This window comes from Fringilla coelebs (genome assembly GCF_963513975.1).
Source record: "Fringilla coelebs genome assembly, chromosome: 5".
In the NCBI taxonomy this organism is placed as follows: domain Eukaryota; kingdom Metazoa; phylum Chordata; class Aves; order Passeriformes; family Fringillidae; genus Fringilla; species Fringilla coelebs.
The window spans coordinates 9,757,354-9,780,998 of NC_140033.1; positions in this window are offsets into that span (position 1 = coordinate 9,757,354).

Sequence of the window (23,645 nt, forward strand, 5' to 3'; positions counted from 1 at the left end):
CAATGGAGCTAGGGAATGGTCTAGAAAATAAATCCTCTGAGGAGTGGACGAGGGAGCTTGGGTTGTCTAGCCTGGAGAAAAGGAGGGTCAGGGGTGACCTCCTTGCTCTCTACAACTACCCAAAAGGAGGCCACCTTAGTGGGGTGGGAGTCAGTCTGTTCTGTCATGTCTCAAGAGAAAGGATGAGAGGAAATGGCCTTAAGGTGTACATGGAGAGGCTCAGATTGGATATTAGGGAAAAAATTAACTGAAGGAGTGGTTAGGCTCAGGAATTAGTTGCCCAGGGAGGTGATGAAGTCACCATCTCTGGAAATGTTCAAGTGTCTGAGTGTGACACTTGGGGATATGTTTTAGGGGTGATTATGGTGGTGCTGGGTTGATGGTTGGACTAGATGAATTTGAAGGCCTCTTCCAAACAGGATGAGTCTCTGATTCTGTGATTCTCTGTTTTGTCTCTGCTGTAGAGTCTTGAATATACTTTTTTTTTTTTTTTTCATCCAGACACAATCTCTCTCACCCAGCATCTACCTGGAGTGCAGCAGTCCTTCCATGCCTGTTTTCACATCATCTGCCTGGCAAACAATTGTTTTTTCATTGATAATTCCTTCCCAGCTGAATACTCCTTTACTCCCTCCATCCTAGCACATAGTCCTTTCTCTATTTTCAGTGATTTTGCCAGTGTTCCCAGCTCTTTGTACCCATGTTTGCAAGAGGGAGGGCTGAGTTAGAAGTCTTCCTTTTCAGTTTTTCCAGCTAAACACAGGAAAGGCTGACTGTTAATAAATGAATCTGCTCTCCATTTGAGTGCCCTGGGCAGCATCTATGTAGCACAGTATGCACTAGTCCAGATAAGAATGAGGAATATCTTGTTAACTGAGTGGAGGGCATCTTTATTGAATCTAAAGAATTATGGAAAGTATGTTTTAAAATTTAGTAATTTGACCAGATATGGTCAGCTTTAAAGACATGATTCACATCTCTGAATTATAAAAATCACCTACCTGTCATTTATCAAGGCCCTATTGCTTGAAGGCACCAGAATTTTAAAAATAAATGGGAATATTTTCTGCCAAGATCCTGGCTTGACCATATTATTAAAAAGCCTTGTAATAAATATAGAAATTAAACAGCTCCTTTGTGTGCCAATACTTTATTATTTATCACAGATTAACAGATGCTATAAATCCTGTGTAGACTTCTAGGACTATCATTGCCACCAACCAGTTTAACCCCTTTTAGAAACAGTATGTGCTCATCCCTGCATTCATGAGCACAGTGTATGCACTGGCCTAGTAGCCCTGCTAATAATGAGGGAAAATAGAAGTATTAGTCCTTTACTGAATAACACTTTAGAAGGAAAACATTGCAAAAAAAAAAAAAGTTGGCTGAGCTTACATTGTGAATATTATAGTGTTTGTTCTGTCTCTCAAGAAAAGTTTAAAAAGCTAAGCATCCTCTATAACCTGAACATGGGCTTAAAATAAAGCAATTAAGCCAGATCAAATAGACAAAGCTCCTGCAGGAGACATAAATTAAAACCAGTTTCAAATTGAAGATTAATTGCATACTGCTTGTATTTGTGGGAATTTCTATACTCCTTACACAGTCTAGTTCAGATATTTTCAGTCTACCTTTAATTTTATCAAGCAGTCATGTTTTTGCCTTAATGCTCACACTCCTCAAATGTTGCACAACAATTTTAAACAATTCATAACACTGATAACACTAAGATAACATTAAGGACTCCTACCACGTCAAACCTGATGTACCTGATCACTTTTCCTATTGAATGAAAACCCCTCATGCCACAGAAATGTGACTAAGTTTATGAAGCATATAGATAACAGAAAAAAGGACCAAAATATGGGATATGGAGGAGAGATGGTACACTCCACATAAGATAAGAGACACACATTTTGATGTCCATCCTGGAGATTTAATACAGGTACTGCTTTGCTAACAAAGCCATTTGCATTTCACACCAGGAATAAAAGGAATTGCAAGGGCCCTCAGTTGAATACTGAAAAGTGTAGTGTAATAAATACCAAGCAATTATACCACAAATCTGTACATTCCTCTTTAGATCAGTTCCTAAATGCAAAGTTTTGCCACCTTTGCCAACCCTAATAATTTTCAGTCCTCTCTAGAAAGAATATGAATTCTAATGAAACACTTTTAAAAAATGAATAAATCATTGAGTTAATCCCCCTTGATAATGCATGTGCTGAAAAACTTAATTCCTAATTTCCATTGACACGCACACAAAAATGAAATTTTCTTTTCATTAAAGTTAAAATGGCAGATGTGAGGTGTTTTTATTAAAATTGATGGCAAGCAATAAATTTTTTAAAGCTTCTAATGCTATATATGGTATGCAAGGTATGAGCAAATCATCCCCATGGGACTGAGTTGTGATGCTAGTTTACCAGTGATTGTTAGTGATTAAGGTTTTATTTTCTCCATTATATTAAAAAGTGAGAAAGGAACTAGGAGCAGTAACACAACAGCTCAGGCCTTATTATCATATTCTTTGCTCATGAAACCTAATGAATGTCATTGACAGTCATAAATATCCAGAGGCAAGTGTAAAAGTAGAAAGAGAAAAATCTTAACTTTCAAATTATCCAAAGAATACAATAGAAAAAACAGTTCATTTAATTTTTGTTGGTTGTGCTCACGTTGAATATTAAACTTTCCTATTAGGCAGACACCAAATCCCCTCATCAAAAGAAAAACTTAGGTACATATTTGCATTAGGGTGTATGAATAAATCCATATAAAAATCAACCAGAATCAATCATAGAATCATACAGGTCTAGCTTGAAAGAGATCTCAGGGAAATAAATAGAGCTCCACAAGAAAAACTCCAGTTTTACCAACATTATACAGAGACTTGAAAGTCTAATTTGACCTTCAGTATGTTTGCATACAGGATATATATAGATAAATAGAAAGACTGATGCTAGAGAAGTAAGGGTTCATGTTAAATATAAGGTTACATTAAAATAAATTCAAGTCTTGAAACAGCCCTCAAAGTCTTCCCTGGACCTGTCATACTTACTATTTTACCAAAATATTCACTACTATCCTAATTTAAATCTTCTTACATTTTAAGATACAGAAAACCAGCTTTGATGCTTTGAAATTTGTGTAACCATCAGACTATTGTCTGTTCTGGGTATTTTACATAAGCTGAAGGCTACAGATATATTTAAGCACTGCCATATTGCTTTGAACAAATTGAGAGTTACAATGTGAAGAAGCAGAACTCCATTTTCTAGCTAAAGATATGGCAAATGTGGTAGGAGGGAAAAAGGCATAAAACAAAGCATTTACAAGACTATGTGGGATAAAAACATCTCAATTCCATCTCATTCTTATGTAAAGTTTTATTTCAGGGTAACATAATCAAGATGACAGAGTTGGCTAGTGGCAGGGTTCTGAAAAAACTCCAGATTCCTGATTTCCACTCGATTTCCTCCACGTTGAAACACATCACATCTTCTTCAGAAGAGTAATTGTATCATGGGGAAGCAGAACTTCCAGAGGCAGAACTTTCTGTCACTTCAGCAAAATGCTTTACACCTCACACTTTGATGAGCAGATCAGCATAAAGAAACATAAATTTTACATAAAGAAACATAAATTGAACATAAAATATATGCCAGCTCATTCTTTCCTTCCTAAAAATATCTTCTAATAAATTACCCATATTTGAAATGAGAGTTTGATGAAATGAAGTGTAAAATACAAACAGATCCCCATTTCCATGGCAAATTGAATCCTTACTGCTTTATTCCAGAATGTCCATAAAAATACTTTCAAAAATCTTTAGAAACATATTTTAAATTATTCCCTTAAGCCTACTCAGATCTGCCTTATGATGAATGTGGGAGGTTGAGTGAGAGCAGTTTATATGCCAAGGAGCAGGAAAAAAAAAGACAAAGGACAGATTTAATAATAAGAAAGAGGGTGTTAGTTACACATCCTTATGGTTTCTTTTCCCTAAGTATGTCTCATGGCTCTGTTCTTATTTCCTTACACTATAGCCAAACAGACATTTTTGCTGTGAAAAAAGACTGCTGGTTATAATTTGTATTGTCTTTTGTATCTTTTCTGGTGTCTTTACCTCTTTAAATGTCGGTTACAGGCAAAGCACTTTGCTAATCACAGTATTTTTTAGATGTTTGCCATCTGAGTTTTACAACTGGATAAATTCAATAAGTGTAATGTAAAATATCATTATCTAGGTTAATTTTGCTGCCTTTATCCTGGAAGTTTTGTATTCCCCTAATTACTTTAAACTTGCAAGGAATAGCAAGATATTTCCTTGGTCAACATAATTTTTAAAAGCATGCTTGTCTTCATTGAATACTTCTATTTACAGAATGCTTTTAAATTAAATTGAAGTACAGATTTTCACGGGCTCTGTCACAGCTCTTCAAAAAACACTTAAAAGATGATAATTATTTCAAACAAGTAACAAAAATTTCACTGAGAAGGTATGCTCAAGTGTTTATATTAGCACAGCTTGATTCCAACACACCTTCTCAAAACACCACAGCTGCCTACCAGGACAGCTATGATCTAGGAAAAGACCAGACCTTCAGAAAACCTACACCAAGGGTATATCTCACCAGTGGGAAATGAGCCAGAATCACAGAGGTGAACATCATGACATCTGAGGGACACAGCTCAGAATCCAGCCTCCCAGACTGCTGTCCAACAGGGATAACACACAGACCTTTTCATACCACTGAGCATTCATTAGCCTGCCACCAGTTATAAATATTTATAACATTGTATGTTTTATTCATTTCTCTAAGTGGCAACTTTAGGATTCTTCCCGTTTTACATGGGCCTCTAAAATATGTCACACCAAAATGTTCTAAATTAAAACAAAAAGTCAAGATAAATTTTTTCTACCTTTATCATAAAGGAGAAAGGAAGTCATATGTTACTGTCACTGCACTGGTTACTGCACTCTCTCTTCTGAGAGAGGATCCTGCTGTTAAACTGCTACACATTCTTCACATATCTTTGTCCACCACATTAAGACCAGGTTACCTTTTTGATTTTCAATGCAGTTTCTCTCCTGTCAGTCCCGATTTCCCCAACATTGTCTCAATTCTGCATGGTCCTTTTAAATAGATTGCATACAGATTGTATGTGCCTTTCTTTATGGTGAGACAATCTCATACAGCAGCCAATATCACAGTTTATATCCAGAACAAAGCAACTTATGCCCTCTCACTTTACTCTAGTAATTCCTACTCAGAAAAATAACATTTAGGTCTGATATCTTCTTTGCACCTCTAGGATTTAATTCTTCTGAAAACAGGTAATTACCTATTTAAAATGCTTTCTTTGGATGTCACAAGGCATCCACTCCAGAGCATGTTCTCTTTGGTAATTGCTAAAAGATTTTAAAGCAACAAGTTGAATTTAAACATATGGATGCTTAAGATGGAAGCAATGGATTCCATCCAAGTTGTCTGAATGTACATTTCTGTAACAAAAGGTAGCACTGGAGAACTGAAGATATTTCATTTCTACTTCAGCTGTACTCATAGGTCACAGATTTCTGAGCCAATTCAGTCCTCTTATTTTGCTTATTTTGCAGAAGATAAACTCATTTAAAGATTTAGGCTTGACAGCAGAGAAGTCTGTAGCTCCCTACACAGAAGAATTGAATTGCAGAATAACAAGACAGACAGTTCTTGCAGAAAAAGAGAGATATATCTCCAAAGCTAGGAAGAAAAGTACTCAGGGATATGAAAAGCTCATGTTTTCTCACAGAAGAGTCCTTTTTGCAGTTCTCAGGATGGGATGCTGGCTTCAAGGGTCTAGTAAAAAGATATTTACCAATAGGTAGGAAACTATGACCCTGGACACTAGAGTGGGCCAAAAGAAGGATTCAGAGGAGTGTTACAATACACTAAGGATATAAGCAAAAGCCAGAATCTAGACTAAGGAATGAATTTGGGTGAGTCTTTTTTTCATGAGTCTTTCTTACACCAAGCAATTCTCAAACCATCAAGCAAATGCAGGAATCCATTCCACTAAGCATCCAGAAATGAAACACAGGAGAAAATCTTTAACCAACTATATGTGATTTCAAATGCCTTGCTTGGGAAAGAAATAATTACTAGGCAATTTGAAGTTCTCAGTATGTATTTAGTTAAAATTTCATTAGGATTAGGTGGAATCAAAGAAAACCAGTCTATACCAAGATGCTAAATATAGATTCTGGCTGTACTACTTTGCTTTATGGTTGGCTAGCTAGGCAATGATCCTGTTATTACAAATATTCCTGAAATACATTGTAGGATGTTCTCTCTTGGCAAGCCAAGAAATCACCCATGCTTACAAGAGGTACTACATCCTTAAAGTGAACAAAGTTTTGGATCTACTTAGGAAGGCAAAAAAGCAAGACAATAAGGAAGGGTAAGAAACACTTGAGGATTCCCCAGTTTAGACCCTTTATGCTTCTGTGATGAGAATGTTATTCAGAACGTGGTAACTCAGTGGCAGCTCTCTCAGAGGTGATTCTAAAATGACACAAACTATTTAATGTGGCTTAAATACAGGAAAATATCCTCAGATAAAAGGGTGATATTTCATTTAATCTTTATTAGAAGACTTCAACTGTGAAGTCTCATGAAAACTAAGCAAGAGAAGGAGAAATTATTGAAGAAAAATGGTTGCTAAGATTTTGTGTTGGAATAAAGAAAGGTAGGGAAAACCGAGCAGCTGCTCGTGATACCACAGTCAGAAAATAATCCAATTCTCCTACTCAAGCATTGACTAAACTTGCAGAAGTCAATGGAATTACTCACATAGTTACTCACCTCTACATGACTAAGACTATGCAAATCCTCCCCAGACAATGAGAATACTCATTGGTATAATTCTACTTGTGCTTCACACTTCTTTAGTGAAATGTCATCCCTTTTTCCTGGGAAAATCTTTCCCTTACCAAAACAACTCTATAATTTGGTGCCCATACAAATTTTAAAGCCTATAGACAGCTAAAGATGTCAAGAAGAGTCATTCACCCATTCAACTTCTCATGTCATCCCACCATGGCCAACGCTCGATCCCCAGCCACAGTCATGGTAACGTCAAAGGACTCCTGAGACAAATCTAACAAAGAGACAGGGTTAATTAACAAATATCAGTTTGTGTTACAGATTCAGAACAGTTCTCAGCCCAAATTTTCAAGGAAAACCTGCAAACAAACAAAAAAACCCAAACAAAAACATGCTAATGAAAAAAAAACCAAAAAAAAACCCCAGACAACAAACAAACCAAAAACCAAAACCAAATGCTTCAAAAAAAAAACCCCAAAAAACCAAAAAAGCAAAAAAACCAAAAAAACCCAAAAAACCCAAACCAAAACAAAATCCCCACAACAAACCACCTCACAACCAAGAAACAGCAACTAAATTGTTTCTCATTCTGAGATGTGTACAGATATTTAAAAAAAAATTTAAAAAAATATCTCAATTTCTGAAATTTTCAGCATTACAGACTGAAGGAAAATGCTCAGGTTCATGCTTTGGCCTATAGAAAAAAGACAGATCTTCCCAAAAATCTTGTTGTAGGTAATATTTAGTAGAATTAACTGGAAATGTGGTAGCATTATTACAGAGAGATGGGTACACATTTGAGATGCACAGTTTATTCTGCCTTTGTTTACTAGATTCCCTGTGAAACAAAAATTGGCACAAGGAAGACACTTTGCTCTGATAATTTTAATTAAAGTTTGTAATGCATCAGTGGATACCTAAACCCAAATATCAAACTCATCAGCTGTTCTGCCACTGCTCCTTCCCCTGAAACACGCAGAGCATATGAAATGGAAAGAGCTGAAGATCTGACCATAAACCTTCATCAGCTATAGAGCTGATTTCAGCTTATTTTTATGGATTAGAGCATATCCGGGAGCCCCTCTGTCATATGCTATTGGGAGCAGAAAAGGTTAGGCTCAATCTGCCTGGGAGTCCCTTCAAATATACATGATGGGAACAGAACTTTCCCAGAGCCAAGCACTTTATTCCTGTCTCCTGGCAACTGACATAGAATTTCCTTGAATAAATGACTAATCAAATTGTACACAGAAACTCCTGCTTGGCAAAACATTTTATAAAGAGCAGGCATTTCTAAATGTCATGGCAAATGTTGCTGTTATCACAAGTGGTTTATGGTTAATGCCATGAAGAGTGCCAGAACCTCAGGATTTATGAAAGATAACACACATGATCATCATTATACATCTTTTTCAATTTTCCTGTGTTCCTCCTTAACTCCACATGTTTCTCACGTCCCTTACACTTGAAGGCACACTACCCATTCCCTGAAGCCAGTGTCTCAGCTTGCCAAATGAAAAATGCATGTTTTATTCACTCTCTAGGCTTGCAACCACCGGGATACTGTGTGCCACCCCAGCCCCTGTGAATGAGCATGCAAAATCAGCTCCTAATGGTTGCATTTGTAATGTCTTTATAATATGCACAAACACGTGCACTATCCTCTCTTTCCCATCAGGATTTATTTCATAGATGGTCCAGCTGCAGGCTGGGAACAAGAGAAAAACAACTGAAAACTTCTTTACAGGAAAATATCTTGTTTACATGAAAGAAAACAAGTGGGAATTTCTCTTTCCTGTATATATAAATCCAGAAAGAAACTGGAAAGAACACAGAAAAATACCAAACTGAATGCTGAAGAATTTTGTTAACATCAAAAATTATCATTTGTTCTTCCTTAAAACAATTAGACATATTCCTGCCAAGATAATAAAACCTGGTACAACACTGGTACAAGAAACAAGGGTTCCATAATGCTTTACACAGAAGTTGAAACTGTAAAAAATTCAATATAAAAGTATAAACTTTTACATTTCCCCTCTGTTCTTTTCCTTACAGACTAGCCATATGAAAGCCAATGTCATCTTTTTGATACCCTGTGATTTCCCAGCAATATGTTTGTTATGAATGAGTGTTGAAGATCTTAAAAAATCATCAGCAAGGCAATCAGCAAAAACCAGATTTGATATTAAGCGACGACACAAGAAAGTCTTTTGGCAAAATTCACTTGACTACTTACAGGACAGTTGAGGCACACCAAGGAAAAACAAGGAACAAAAAACCAAACAAAATCCAAGCAATCAAAACAGAAATGAACTGGGAACCATCTAGGGTGTATGTATATGTGTGTGTTTGTGTGTGTGTAGGTACATGTGAAAAAAGGACAAGGGCAAGGATAAAAAGGAATACAGCCTAAAAGTTCATCTGCCCTCAAACTTAACAGCACTTTAAAAGAAGTTAAATCTAACAATTTAACAAAGGAGCAACACTTACATCTAACTTAATGTTAATTTATGACTTAACAATTTAGTAGAGAAATAACACTTAAAACATTTAACCTAACTCAAAACTTCAAAGTTATATTTAGCAACTTAGCACATCTAAGTAAAGTCATAAGTCACAAGCTTACAGGCCTAACTTAGACATCTAAGGTATTTAAACATCTAATAAAGCAGTATTTCTCCCAGATTTGCTCAAGCATATGCATAAGTTTATGCATCCAGACATAAAAAGTCACTGCAAGGTACCTGTGAAAAATTCCCCCTGGAGGTCAGCAAACTACTCACGTTGGAGCAGGGATATCAGCCCAGGAGCCATCATCACCCAGCGATCTCCAGGCACAGCAAACCTGAGTTCCCTGGCTCTGGGAGGCCCCACTCAGAGCAAGGTTGCTGGTCCCAGCCTGATGCAGCCCAGGAGAGCTCCAAGGGTCTCCTTTTGGACCTCTGTTCGCAGGGTCTCAAGGCAGTGGGCTTTAATCATATCAATGTTTCATCCTGGCCACAGCTGGGGTCGTCTTCTTCCAAAGTGTGAGAACAGGGATGCTATACTGTCCAGGGAAGAAAAGTATTTTCCAAGGCTGTTTGTGCAGAAAACAGGAGCTTGTTAGCAATTCCTGGGGGCAGACAGTATTTCTGATAATCTCAGGAGGAGCTGAGCCCAGGTGCTGTTTTTCAAGGCCAAGGCCTAACAACTATTTCTGAGATCACACTGCAGCCTGGAAAGGGTATGGGGGAAATGCACCACCATACACTGTTCCCTCCAAACCACAAAAGCACTATTTAATCATAATGTGAAATAGATGCAGATATAAAAGTGTGACTGTAAGACAAATACACTGGTTTTAGTTGTTTAAAACTTAGCTAGGCACTATGCAATCCTTCCAAAACTTTTCATTCTTTCTGTCTACCAGATTAAATTTTGGAGCGAATATCTCTATATAAACAGCCAAGCCTTTCTGCAAGCAAGAAAGATATTGGTTTTGTTCAGACCAAGAAGCATAAAAATCTTTGAGGGTTCAAGTACCTCCACCATCTGGGAAAGAAACAAAACACTTGACAGAGCATTTCTCCTCGCTTCAGAAATGTTTTAGCGTCCTGTGAGATTTTCCCTATATCTGAGCATCTGAAGATTTCTTCCTGTGCAGTTTTACAGAGCAGCATATCCATGCTGAGCATGTTCCATCCCAGGAGAGTCAGAAATTCCTCAGACATTGAGGAACCATTCCTCCCCACCACTGCCCCCTCACCCCCCAAGGAATAATCTGATTCTGCATTCAGGAAATGAGAGAAAGGAGAGTGTCTGGGGATTCCAACAGACCCAAAAGGCTGTGTGTCACAATTCTTATGTAAAAGGCTATAGAGAAGGTTGCACTGCATATATTAATATATTATATTAATGTCAGCATTTGACTACTTAGGCATAACATTCTGTAAATTGTATGTAATTTTCTGTAAATTGGAGATACAAAGATCTTTTAATTTCTCTCTTTTTTATCTCAGGTTGTTGCTATTGTGTATTTGTAGTTGTTTCAGAGGAATGGCTCATCGGTTACTTCTCCTAGGAAACCTTGTTTTAAGTTGGGTTTTTTCTCTTGCTGTACATACAAATTTTTTTCCTTTTTCATCCCTTTAGTGGGTGGACCCTGGCTGGATGCCAGGAACTATTCTATCACTTTACTCCTCAGCTGAACTGGGAGAGAAAATGTAAGGCTTGTATGTTGAGATAAAAACAGGGAGAGATCACTAGCCTGTTATTCTCACGGGCAGAACAAACTCAGGGAAATTAACTGAATTTATTACCAATCAAATCAGAGTATAATAACCAGAAATAAAGCCAAATTCTAAAAACATCTTCCCCCCACTCATCACTCTCTCCAGGCTCAACTTCACTAATTATTCTCTCTCTCTTTTCCCCTTCAGAGTCACAGAGGGACAGGTAATGGGTGTTGTAGTCAGTTCAGCTCATGTTGCTTCTGCTGCTCTTTCCTCCTCAGCAGGAGGACTCTCACTCTCTTCCTCTGCTCCAGCATGGAGCACATCTCACAGAATGACAGAGTATTCTGAGCTGGAGGAGACCTACAATGTGGTGCATCTTTTAAGGGAATGGCCCATACAGACAGTCCTCCATGAACGTGCTTCCCCAACAGGAGCCTTTCCTGTGGGCTGTAGATCTAAGGAGCTGCTCCAGGGTGTGTCCCTTCTCATGGGTGCTTCTTTCAGGAACAGGCTGCTCCCCATAAGGTCACAAGTCCTCCTCTCTCCATGAGTCCACAGGTTCTTCGGGGAACTGCTACAGCTCAGGCTTCCCACGGGGTCACAGCATCCTCCAGGCATCCACCTGCTCTGGTGTGAGGTCTGCTCCACCACGGATCTCCCAGGGCTGCAGGAGCGTGGCTGCCTCACCATGGTCTGTACTGCCAGCTGTTTCCAAGCAGGGAGCACCTCCTAGCCCTCCCTCTTCACTGCTCTTGTGGTCTGCAGGGCTGTGGCTCTCACATGTTCCCACTCCTCTTTCTGACTGTGGTTGCTGCTGTGCAGCAGTTTCCACCCTCCCTCCTGTCCAGCTGCTACCAAAACCTTGCTGTGCAAACCAAATACAGAAACTGTGAATGCATTTCTATTCAAAGTTGCAGAGCCCTTGAGCCAGAGTAGCCAGGCAGCTCCACTGGTGGAGTGGGCACAATATAAAACCAAAAGCAAAGAACATCTACCTAAAGAACACCCAGAAACAATCTGTGGGATTTTTGTTTGTGGGAACAAAGCAGAAGAGAAGTGCAGGAGTGGTCACTGTGTAAAATCACTGGTTGTGCATGCCTGAAGTATGGGTGGACCCCAGCACCCCATCAGCTGCTCAAGCTCAGTGCAGGGCACATTGCAGTCTGACAGCAGCTGCCAGCAGACTACTTCTAGGAAACAGACACCTTGCACAGTGGTTTCCTCAGCTCCCAACTCAGTTCCACTTGGTGGATCTTTGTGCTACTTTAAATAAAGAATCTGATTTTTTCATGCCTGATCTGTTGATTAAATTTTGGGTTTCAAGTTTCAGCAGATCTTCCTGTGTTTCACAAGTTCTTATTTATGTTTTCTTCCAAGGAAAAAATGTATTGTAAGGCTGTTTAATTTGCAAGGAATTGTTTAACGAAACAGTATGAGATGTAGCTGATTAAAAACGCAGCCAACAATAAAGTGATTATCTTTCAGCACAGTGTGTGGTGCCATATGGTGACTGAGCAAGTGGGAAGAACTAATGCTTGAAATGCAGCTCTGGTGATTTATGGTTACTGACTTCCTGTAGAAAATGACTTCTTCTTTCATAAAAAACTAATTAACCTAAAAAGTACATGTTCACAGAGAAAATTCATATTGATAAAGTTGCCAGTGCAATATTCAAGTGAATTAATGATCTATAAAAAACTCAAGAGGTAGGTGCTTTTTGAAACACCTGTCTTGATCTATCCTGCTGACCTTGATCAGGAAATTTGCTTGAAATAACAATGAGCAGCTGTTTTTAATGGTTTTTTTAATTTGTTTATTATATTTATAAACCATGTATAATTGCACCAAATGAAGAAACATACATATGAGCAAAAAATTTTTCTTTTGTTTAATTTTGACTTATAAAACTGAAGACTTTGTAAAAAAGGGCTATTATTTCATAAACTCAGGGAATCTTCTCTTCCTATGAAGAAAGGTAACAACCTGAAAAACAAAGATTTAAAGCAGCAATCATATTTTCACCAAGAAAATTTCATGCAAAATTTTTCATTGATTTGACAGAACCACATTTATCCTTATTAAATTCATTCAAAAAAAAACCTCTCTCACTGCAGTATAAATCTAAAATAATGCTACTGTGATAATATGTATCATTCTGAAAGGTAGGCACATTAAGAACTGTACTTTTAGCCTGGTAAAACCATTGGGAGCCTTTACACTCAAGTGTCTTACTCCATAGATTAGATAGAAACATGTCTTGTGCATAAGACATTAGATAATTTCTAATATGCAAAAAATCTGTCACGTGGGATATCACAGTAGATGCTTTCATTATTCCTGTGTTTTCTCTTCAATCCTTTCTTCTATTATGTAGGTATCTAATGTCTCCCTTTTATTTCCTGAATGCAGTATTACATAAGTGAATTCCTTTCAGTCAGTCAATCTCATATAGAAAAAACAAGCTGAATCCCACAGAGGATTTTAGTGGCTCAAAATATGTCCTTCATTTCCCTCTGAAGATGACATGTGCAACTGTCCTGTGTTCATCCTCCACATTATTTATAGTCTCATTTCTCTCTTTTTTCCCTTTCTCACAGTTAATAATAAATTAATAAAATTTAATATTATTTATATGAAATTATATAAATTAGAGCCTTTCATTTTTTTCTCTACCCTAATTACTTTAAAGGCTCACCACCTTGAGTGAATAAAGCTGTCTGTTCCTTCTTTATCCTTGCTCTTACCTTTTTATTTCTCCAAGAAAACAGAATCATTATTTATCACACAATTATATATTCTAATTCTTCCCCTTATCTTGTGCATATTTGAGTTTGGTGATCCTACATGGTGGCTCTATTTTCTGTAATTTTTATAAGCTCAGATGTGAAGTCAGCATAAAGAAGGAATCATGCACATGGATCTTTATGTCTACTACTGACGGATGAAGGTCCAATACTGTTTTAATATTGGTGCAGAACAGTGTTAAAGAGAAGCAACCTTACTGAAAATAGCAGCTGCAATGAATTTTTTACTTGAATTTAATTCAAATTTAAAACCAGCAATCAGTTGAACGAAGACTGAGGGTATTCTACCTGTTCATTCAGCAACAGAGTAACCCATTGCTTGAGGGATATAATGGAGGGACTTTTTATTAATTAAAAAAATAGAAGATCTGGGGCTTAGTCTTTCTTCTGCATATATGCAAATCTTTAAAATCCACTGGGAAAAGAACATGCCCTAGCAGAATACCATAAATCATATCCATCTGTTTCTCTACTAATACACTCACAAAATTGCAATAAAATTTGTAGCTTAATACAAAAAATAAGGTTTACTCTCTAGCTTTAACCAAAAGTTGCAAATATTTGCAGAATGTTGAACTATATTCTGTCTGTTATTCTGAATTTGGTCTTCTTCCTAACAAAACAACATAAAGAACTTATCTGCTAACACTACTTCAAATGTACTATTGTAACATGAGTAATAGTGTGAAAGTACCATTATTATAGAAAAGCCCCTAAGAACTCTATGCAATGAGAAGACAAAGGAATTGCAAGTACAGGGGAAATTTCAAGTTTGTTTGTCTGTTTGTTCTTGAGAGTTTAAAAAAATTAGAAAATCATAAAGAAGATACTGATCCCAGAAGACAACGGAGGGAAGGGAGAAGGAATATCAGAGTACAGGACACTCATGCACAGGAAACACAAAAGCTACGAGTTTAGATGAAAGGATTTTCCTTCCTCCTCTAGAATATCCTTTCTTCTCTGGCAAGTTTTGTTGCAGAAGTGAAAAGGATGACAAAGCAGCAAGGACTGTAGCATCTCAATTCCATGGGTTCCATCAGAAGATGCAGTTGCATCTTCTTACGTGTTGCATGTCTTACAGAAACTGGAGTGTTTCTCTTGTGTTGGGGTGGAGCAAAAGAAAGGATAGAGGGCATGACATAGAATGAACACTGAAAGAGACTGACAAAGTCCTGCAGCAATTTAGTTTGGGAGAAATACCTGAAGATCATGTAGTCCAAGTGTTTGCAGGAAGAATGGTTTACCTCAAAGATAGGTGAGATTGCTTAGAGTCTTTGTCAAGTTCAGTTTTGAGTGTCATCAAGCACAGAAATCTCATACTTCCCTGGAAGACCAGTTTTCATTTTTGCCCACCCTTATATGCAATCAAAACTTCTGGCAGATGAATTTAAAATATTGCTGGCAACTGTCAAAATCAGATATGCTCAATGAGATGAGCACATTTTATTGTGCTTTGTCACATTTTGATGCATTATTAAAACAAAAACATCTCAATTCTACACACTAATAAAACAGTATGGCTGAGCATGTTTGATGGCTTCTTGTGAATTCCAGATCCTTATTTTGTAGTCCACACTTTGCCAAAATAGTACATCAGATATCCAGAGATGGTGTCCTGAGTCTGTCTCTTCTGTGTGAATGCATCACAGCCTCACAAATGTGGATAGAATATAAAAAGGCAGAGAATTTAGTTCATTTATCCATTCTCAGATCCATGTAAAATCTCACAGTGTAGATATTTTAATTTCAGTTAGACGACTAATTTTAAGTACTTAAGTGCTTCACTAGGTAAATGTGAGAAAAAGAAATTCTATCTTCTCATATAAATGCTCCCTGAGCATGGATCACAGCCACATTGGAAATGCAGTCAGTGCAGGGGATTCTTATACATCACAGCCCTTTCTTACACGGCATTTTTGTGTCTGAGGGTATTTTTTTGATCTGAACATAGAAATTATAACATTTGCTGGTTTCTGAGATAAAAAAAAAGTGATTTATAGGGACCATTTACAACTTCCTGTTGCTATGTTTCAAAGTTCATAGAACACAGGTCATTAGCTTAAATTAAAATTTGCACATATAAAAAGCATGAAGGCTAACATGATTTTTCTTAACAAAGAAGAATAGCATACTTAAAGTGTATCACATTTGGCATAAAACAACATGATGTAACAGAACCAATCCCAAGAAATGGGGAATAGAAAACAAAGATTTCTTTATCCAGCTCTAATTTACATTACATTTTTACACAGATATATTTAAATTCTTTAAGCTATGTCCTAAACAAGAGACTACAACTAAAACCTGATTTTGCATAATTGGATTTTAGTAATTATAACTATTTTAGTATTTTCCCTCTGTTCTCGTAGCTCTTGTCATTAAGAAAATGATTTAAGATTATAGTATATCATATTTGAGAAGAAGAGGTGATGTGATGTAGAGGAATACAAATTATGATGGGAAATTTAAAATAATTGCGACATCCAGACTTGCAGAAAATGAGGAATTTTAATATATTAAAATAGGCAACTGCTTGTCATTCACAAAGATGAAAATGCACAATGGACAGTCTTATTTCAACACTGCTCAATAATAAATCAAGAGGCCAGACATGACTCAGAGTCTGCTCATAAATTAGTCTTTTGACATGGAACAAGGAGACACAAGGAAAAGGAAGGAAGAAAAGAGAAAAGGAGATAAATAGCAAAACTATGCCTCAAGTGGCTTTCTGCTCTATTGCTCTTAGACAATTACATGAAATATTAAATAGTGAAAGTACTGACAAAAAGAGTGTGTTAAACAAAGATGCTGTAATGGACCAAGTTATTGAAATCAATAGTAGATTAGCTATAAATTGATGTAAGACCGTTGTAGATGAACTGAGTTCCTTAAGATACAACAATAAGCCTAGACATGACTCCCATTACACTTACAATCCCCAAATTGGCAATTTTGAGAAAACAAAAGTATTTTTTATTCTTATCAATGGCAATAGCAAGGAAAAAAAAGGCAGATTAAATTGACATAACATTAGGAATTTACATGGGTCAAATCTCCATTACACAGAAGTCCCACATTATACCTACAGTAAACACAACCAGGTCTGTCTGTTTACCACCCAGGAAACTGGTGTTTGATTTAGAGATCTCAATTAAGGACTTATTTTATGCAGAACCCAGGCCTGTTGGGCTTAACTTAGAGTTGAAAGTGATGTTGGAGGGACATTGGGAGTGTGCTGTCCTCTGCCTGCCTCTGTTGCATGCATATCTGAGGAGGCTCAGTTAAAATCAGAGACCTGGCAGATCTCAGCTTAAAAAAAAAAAAAAAAAAAAAAACCTAAAAAAATTAAAACAAACAAAAGCAAAAAACCAAAACAAATCTATCTATATCTTTTGAGGTGTTTTCTATGTATAACAACAATCTCCTATACATCCAGGACACTTTTACCAAATAAATGGGGTTCAGATGTAGAAATTAAGTTGATGAAACTGAGACAAATGTCTACCACGTCAACCTGTGTCATGCAAGCCTGCAAACAAAATTATTACTGTGATTTTGTAACAAAGCAGCACCAAAGCCCATCCAGCTGTGTGGCATTTTACAGAAAAAAATGGGGGTGAGTTGTGAATTAAATAGCTATTTAAGAATCTTAAGAACATTGTCTGCATCTTAAATGCATTTTCAGTGTCATACTAGGAAAAACTATGAAGAAAGGATGAGTTCCAGTAGTATAAAATTGAAACCAGTAGGTAACAATATTTTTTTAATGTGTGAAGCTGAGGAAATAGGAGATTTTTGAGAAATTGGGAGTATTTTGAGGTGGCATTAGCACCACTGTTAAGAAATATACATATCCTGACTCTGTTTCCTCATTGTGACTAAAGAATTGTGGCAAATTAAGTGTTAAAAATTTCAGGAGAAAGAAATAACAGTAAAAAAAAAAAGCATAATGGGCTCAATTAAGGATTCAGAAGCAACACAAATGAAATAATTTAAGTTTACTTTAGTTATTATGATTTTAACTGCTTTGATAAGCCTCTGAGCATGGCCAGGATAAACAAAAAGCTTTAAATTTAGATTTAATTGGGAACTCATTAAACTGTTATGTACCAGATTCTGTTGCTTGTGGAGTGTTTTATTTAACACCACATTTCTCAGTCCAGTGTGAGCAGGAGGGACTGGTTTGGCTGGCAAACTGAGTGCAGACCTGCATCTAGCATTGATGATCACAAACTCTATGCCAATGCAACCAGATGGCAACTGGTGGAGAAAAAATCAGGCCCACTCTACCATGCTCAAGATGTTTTCTTTTTGTGTGGGCTTTAATAAGCATGTTGCACCTATACCACAGACAGAATTGGCATATTCCTGTCTGTTTTCCCTGGATACCAGCATATTTCTGTAAATCGAAGAAACTCATTGTGCTAGACTGATTGAAAGGTGATACAGTTCAAAAAAGATTTACAGCTTCCAATATGAAAAATTTATGGGTAGAAGTAACATACCTTGTTTTTCTACAAGAGCTTTTATGTCTCCTGCCTGAAAGGTGAAAGGGCCTGCAGAGATGAGCAGCTAAAGTTGCCTTTATGCAGTGTGGGCAGCAACCTGCGGGTGATGACGGTGACAATGAATCAGGGTCAGAGGACTGATCATCCATCAGTGCACTCTCTAATCCCAGCCCCTGAAACATCATCCAGGGAGCCAAAATTTTGGCCCTTTTTAAGGAATTATCAACCTTTTTGCTGAAAACCTGGACTTATATCTGTCTCAAATTCCCAGTGAAAGGAGAATTACAAAAATGCATGGGCCAGGAGGAGCAAACCCCAGAGAGTTTACCCTCTGGAATTTGCATTGGAGGATGACACACAAAACCAAACAAAAAAAAAGTGAAGGGAAGTCTGCAATGTTAATATCTAGTTCTAAGGAGCTTCTAAATTTAAATTTGAACTGTTTAATAAAATAAATTTTCTTAAAGGACAAATGTAGATCAGCAGGGACTCTGGAGAAAGTTCTGCTTTTCTCATTTCCCTTACCACAATCTGTTTTCTTTTTCCTCCAGAAGACAGACTTCATAATTTTCCTGTATGCATGGTTGAGACCTTCTTTTTTTCTCCAGTTGCCTCCCCACCATCTATCATAAGGACTGTTTTCCTTTACAGCCAACATATTTCTCACTTAAAAGGAACAACATCCAACAGCCCAAGCCAAAAGAAGCCAAGCAGAAAACACAGGAAGATACATTGAAATGATCTATTTTGACCAGATATTGGTCATAAAAAGACAACAAGTTCAGACAAGAATTGCTTTTTCTGGGGGGCTAAGTAATTGGGTTTCAGTTGCAGATGTGTGGGGTTTCCAGAATTTATGGTTCCAGTGGTCAGCATGATGAGTGGACAGGAAGAGCAGACAAATGAGCAGGCAGTACTGGCACAGGTGGATGCAACACCTTGAGTCTGTGCCTGCAGCCCTTCAGCTGGGTGGGGACTGCAGGTGGACACTGCAGGGTCTGCATTTGGGCAGCTGGTCCCTGCTGAGTGTCCTGGAGCTGACACCACTGGCACTGCAGGGTCTGTTGGGGTGAATCACCAGGGAGAGGTCTGAGTGCTGGGAAACCAAGAACGAGTCTGGAACTGACAGCAAATAGCTTGAAAATCTTACAGAAATTAGCTATTCAAGATAGGGAACTCTTAAACCAAAATTAGAGGCCTTTTGTCTTTTGTCTCTGCTTGTCCCTTATCCCAATAGATTTTTCCTTCTGAGGATCACATTGTAAAGAAAGGGGGTGGCACTTGTCAATACAGAATGAGTATGAACAAAACTAAGTACTGTTTATGCAATTTTTGTGTTGTAAAGAAGAAATAGAAGAAATGGATAGCTAAATTATTTATTAATTTTAGCTTTTAGTATTAATTTATCAATTACAATAAACAGAAGGTAGTGCATTATAGCTTTTAAAAGCTGAAACATGGATAGTTGTAATTTTTTTTCATTTAGCCTAAGATCCTGTCTTGGTCTTCTCTCCATTTCTCCATGTTGCTATTCCTCCTTGGTAGTCCCAAGTACCTTAATCTTTCTAGGCCACTGAAATAAATATTAAATACCTGACACAGACATCGTGTTATCCTTATCACTAAAAATTATTTCTGTCATCCAGATGACACCTGACCCAACAGCATTCTTGAAGTTTTCATACATTAATTTGCTCTATATTTTCTTCTTTCAGTTTTCAAAATAAAAATAGGCTATCAAGCTAGAGCTTTAAGACTTATCAAGGTTATCATATTGAGTGTTAAGGTTACTCTTTTGTGTATTTTCAGGGTGATTTTCAGACTGACAGGGATGAGAAGTTACTTTGTTGAAGGTTCATCAAGGTAGGAAAAGCAACTTTAGAAGAGCTAGAAAGACAAAAAAAAAATCCCAAAAAACCAGTAACTCGACAGTTGACAGAAGGGTGAAGAACTTCTTCAGGTCAAATGGAATCTCTCCTTTTTGATGGATAAAGGCATGAAAAACTTGTCAGTCATACTCTTATACTAGCTGGGATAATAATATGATGCTATTTCTTCACAGAAGGCAGCTGGAAAAGGATGACAGTCCATTGCAAATATTCATTTTTATACAAATATTAGAAAAATAATGATCAGCTTACACAAACTCATTTTTTTTCCAAGTGCAGTATTTCTAATAGTGAACTGTAGTATTGTTAGAATAATTTATTTCAAGATAAAATTATTTCCTCAGAAAATAGTGGGAATCAGTTTAATGAATGCTCCATCAAAGGGCAGTTAGACATGAATCAGATCTAGGCTTGAAAGACTGTGTTCTAATGAGATGTCACAGCTGTGGATGCTTCTGTGGATAATACCTAGAGCTACTAGGTATTATCTACACTATTATCACTACTAGGTAGTGATTTCGCTTCCAAGTATCTCCATGTTCCTGTGGTTCAGATCTCTCTGAGGACCATGAGTGAACATTAATCTCAATTATTTACCTGGGCTTTAATAACTGCCTTTTGGACCTACCAACTTGGAGCAACATCCAGGGAAGGTACTCAAGAAGAGGAGCTTTGGAGTTTTTCGTTTTTATGATGGACCAAAGTCTCAAGTGGTTTTTTATGTTTTTAAATCATATTGCAACATATTGATGAGGGGTTCCATTTGGCTACTTCAAGTAGTCAGTGATTTGTAAAATATAACAGACTTCCTTTACCAAGAGCCTTTGTCAAACGTTTTGGACTCATAAAATCTTCTTTTGAGTTATGTTAGGACATAGATCTTGCAGTATTTTTTTTTTCATTCCACCAGTTTCAACATCCAAAAGGATGACAAAATACTTCTGTCAAAATTTTATTTAATAATTTAACAACAGAGATACAAACGCATGGATTTTGATCTTTATTAGTCATCTTGTTTACTTTTAAGATTTTCCCTGAGGTTTAATTTAAGAATCCTTAAGAGTTCCACAGTCAGATAAAGCTCTGTTGTACAACACTTGGCTGCTTATGCTACAGTTCAGAATGTTAATCGGCCTCTGCTTAATGCACATTAATTCAGACTGCAAGGAGCACCAGACATCTCTTCCCCTGAATTTTAAAGGCTAGAATTAGCTGAGGAGCTAAGACTTCTGTGCTGCAAATATTGCCATTTTCTTACACCAGTGACTTGATTAGGTCGATACATATGCATAGGCAATGTCTAGAAAGGATAATGAACTCCATGGACTTCAAGAGAGGCCCTTCTTTGCTGCTTCTCTTTGACTCCTAGCTATTTCACAGTCATGCTGTATTGTAAATTAGCAATGAGGATTTGACCATTTTGTCTGTACTATGATAAAGTCTCGAGGTAGCATTATTTAACATTTCTTTTGGAATTACATATAAAATAAGGAGATTTTTATTCCTTTAGTTCAACATTGGCAGTAAAGAAATGGGGATACATACAAAGCCAGAGAGAAAAAGCCCACAAATATCATAATCTCAATGGAAAATGAAATTAAATATGAACTGTGTGCTTTTTTCAACCCTCCTCTATTTCCAGAAAAAGGGAATTATAAATCCCAAAGGGAAAGAAAAGCTGTGGGAGTAATTATTCATCACCCTACAAATTCACACAGGAAATGAATTGCATACAGATTTCAGTCACAGAATGGCTTGGAAGGGATCTCAAAGATTATCTGATTCCAACCCCCTCCTCACTGTGGGCAGGGGCATCTTCCAGTAGATTCTACTTGGATCCTACTAAAAGTTTTCCATGTATTTTTTATCATTTTTTGGCTTTTAACCATGATTTTACAGCTTGTTCATTATCATCAGCCATAACCCAGACAGCTACTGGGTTAAGACCCTTGAAGAACTACATGTAAGAGCATTTATGGCACATACCAAGCAATTACTTATATTTAAAGGAAAATATTATTAGAGTGATAATTTTTGCTGTCTCAATCCAACTGTGTTTTATAGATCTGCTACTTTGACTGAAATATTCTGCCATTTACTACACTCTTTTTTCACTGCAATTATATTTAGTGAATCAACATAAAATAACCAGACAACATCTTGCAATGATTTAAAGAGCTTTTTGCAATAGCTGTTCTATAAAATTTTAATGAGTACACACAAAGTGATAGACTTGTGTATTCTATAAAAGGCAGACAAATCTGCAGGTAATTTTTGCAGAACTTCTACAGAGTTTATTAAAAACAATATTTTACTGATGCTTATGAAACTAAACAGCTCCAACATCCTGCCAATAATTTATTGGCTAATAGTTTTCAAAAGTTAATTTTTGAAAGGAATGGAAAGAGAGAGAGCGCAATTTAAATTCCATACATAGGCTTTTGGTTACTATCACTTACAAAAGAATAAAAAGCATAGCTGAAGGAGTTTGGTACTGTTCATGTACACTATTGCTGGTCACCCTCATTAAGCCCTTAGAGGGTTCTGGAAACCTCACAGAGTTCCATGTGAACTTCCACAGAAGTCCTGCACCAGTTTAGCCCCAGCCCTGAATCCACATGTAAGTTGCTTCAACTACAGGCTTGTCAACCCACTTGCACTTTTATCCATGCAAACACATAAAAACCAACACAACCTAACCCAAACAAAGAAACAAACCCCAACCTAAACAAAAGCAAAATCCCAAAACCCGCCAAAAAAAAGTCAACCAAAAACCCAGAACCCTAAATAACAGGGCAGGAAAAACCAGAGAAGGCTGAGAAGCAGTTGAACCTACTTAAAATTATTTCTGAAATCCATGATAATTCTGTCACCCATTAACACTCTTCTTCTTGTGCTCTTGGTCAATAGAAATCCAAACAGTTCAGTTTTAGTTTACCAACTGCAATGTTCTATGACAAGCAGGTGTAACTCAGAAAATGCACAAGGGAGGTATTCCTTTCATACCTAAACATATTAAACCCCTCAAATCTTCTTTTCTTTATGTGGCCTGAACTCCCAAATTGTACTTTTGATATCTGCAGTTTTGGAGGGTGGAATACGGAGTGCCTCATGAGTGGCTTGCACTGCAGGTCACAAGCTGGGACATTCTCCAGCTGCTGTGGAACCTCTTTAACTTCCCTACTGCCTCCTTCCTTCCTTCTTTGGCCAGAATAGCTTCCCTCTTGGATGAAATGGCTTTTAACTCCCACCATGACTGAAATGAATTTTAATTGGAGCTGTATCCATGCTTGGCCTTGCAAGCCAGTTTTGTGTCCTTGCACTTAGTATTTCCTTAATAAATGAGACACAGCAA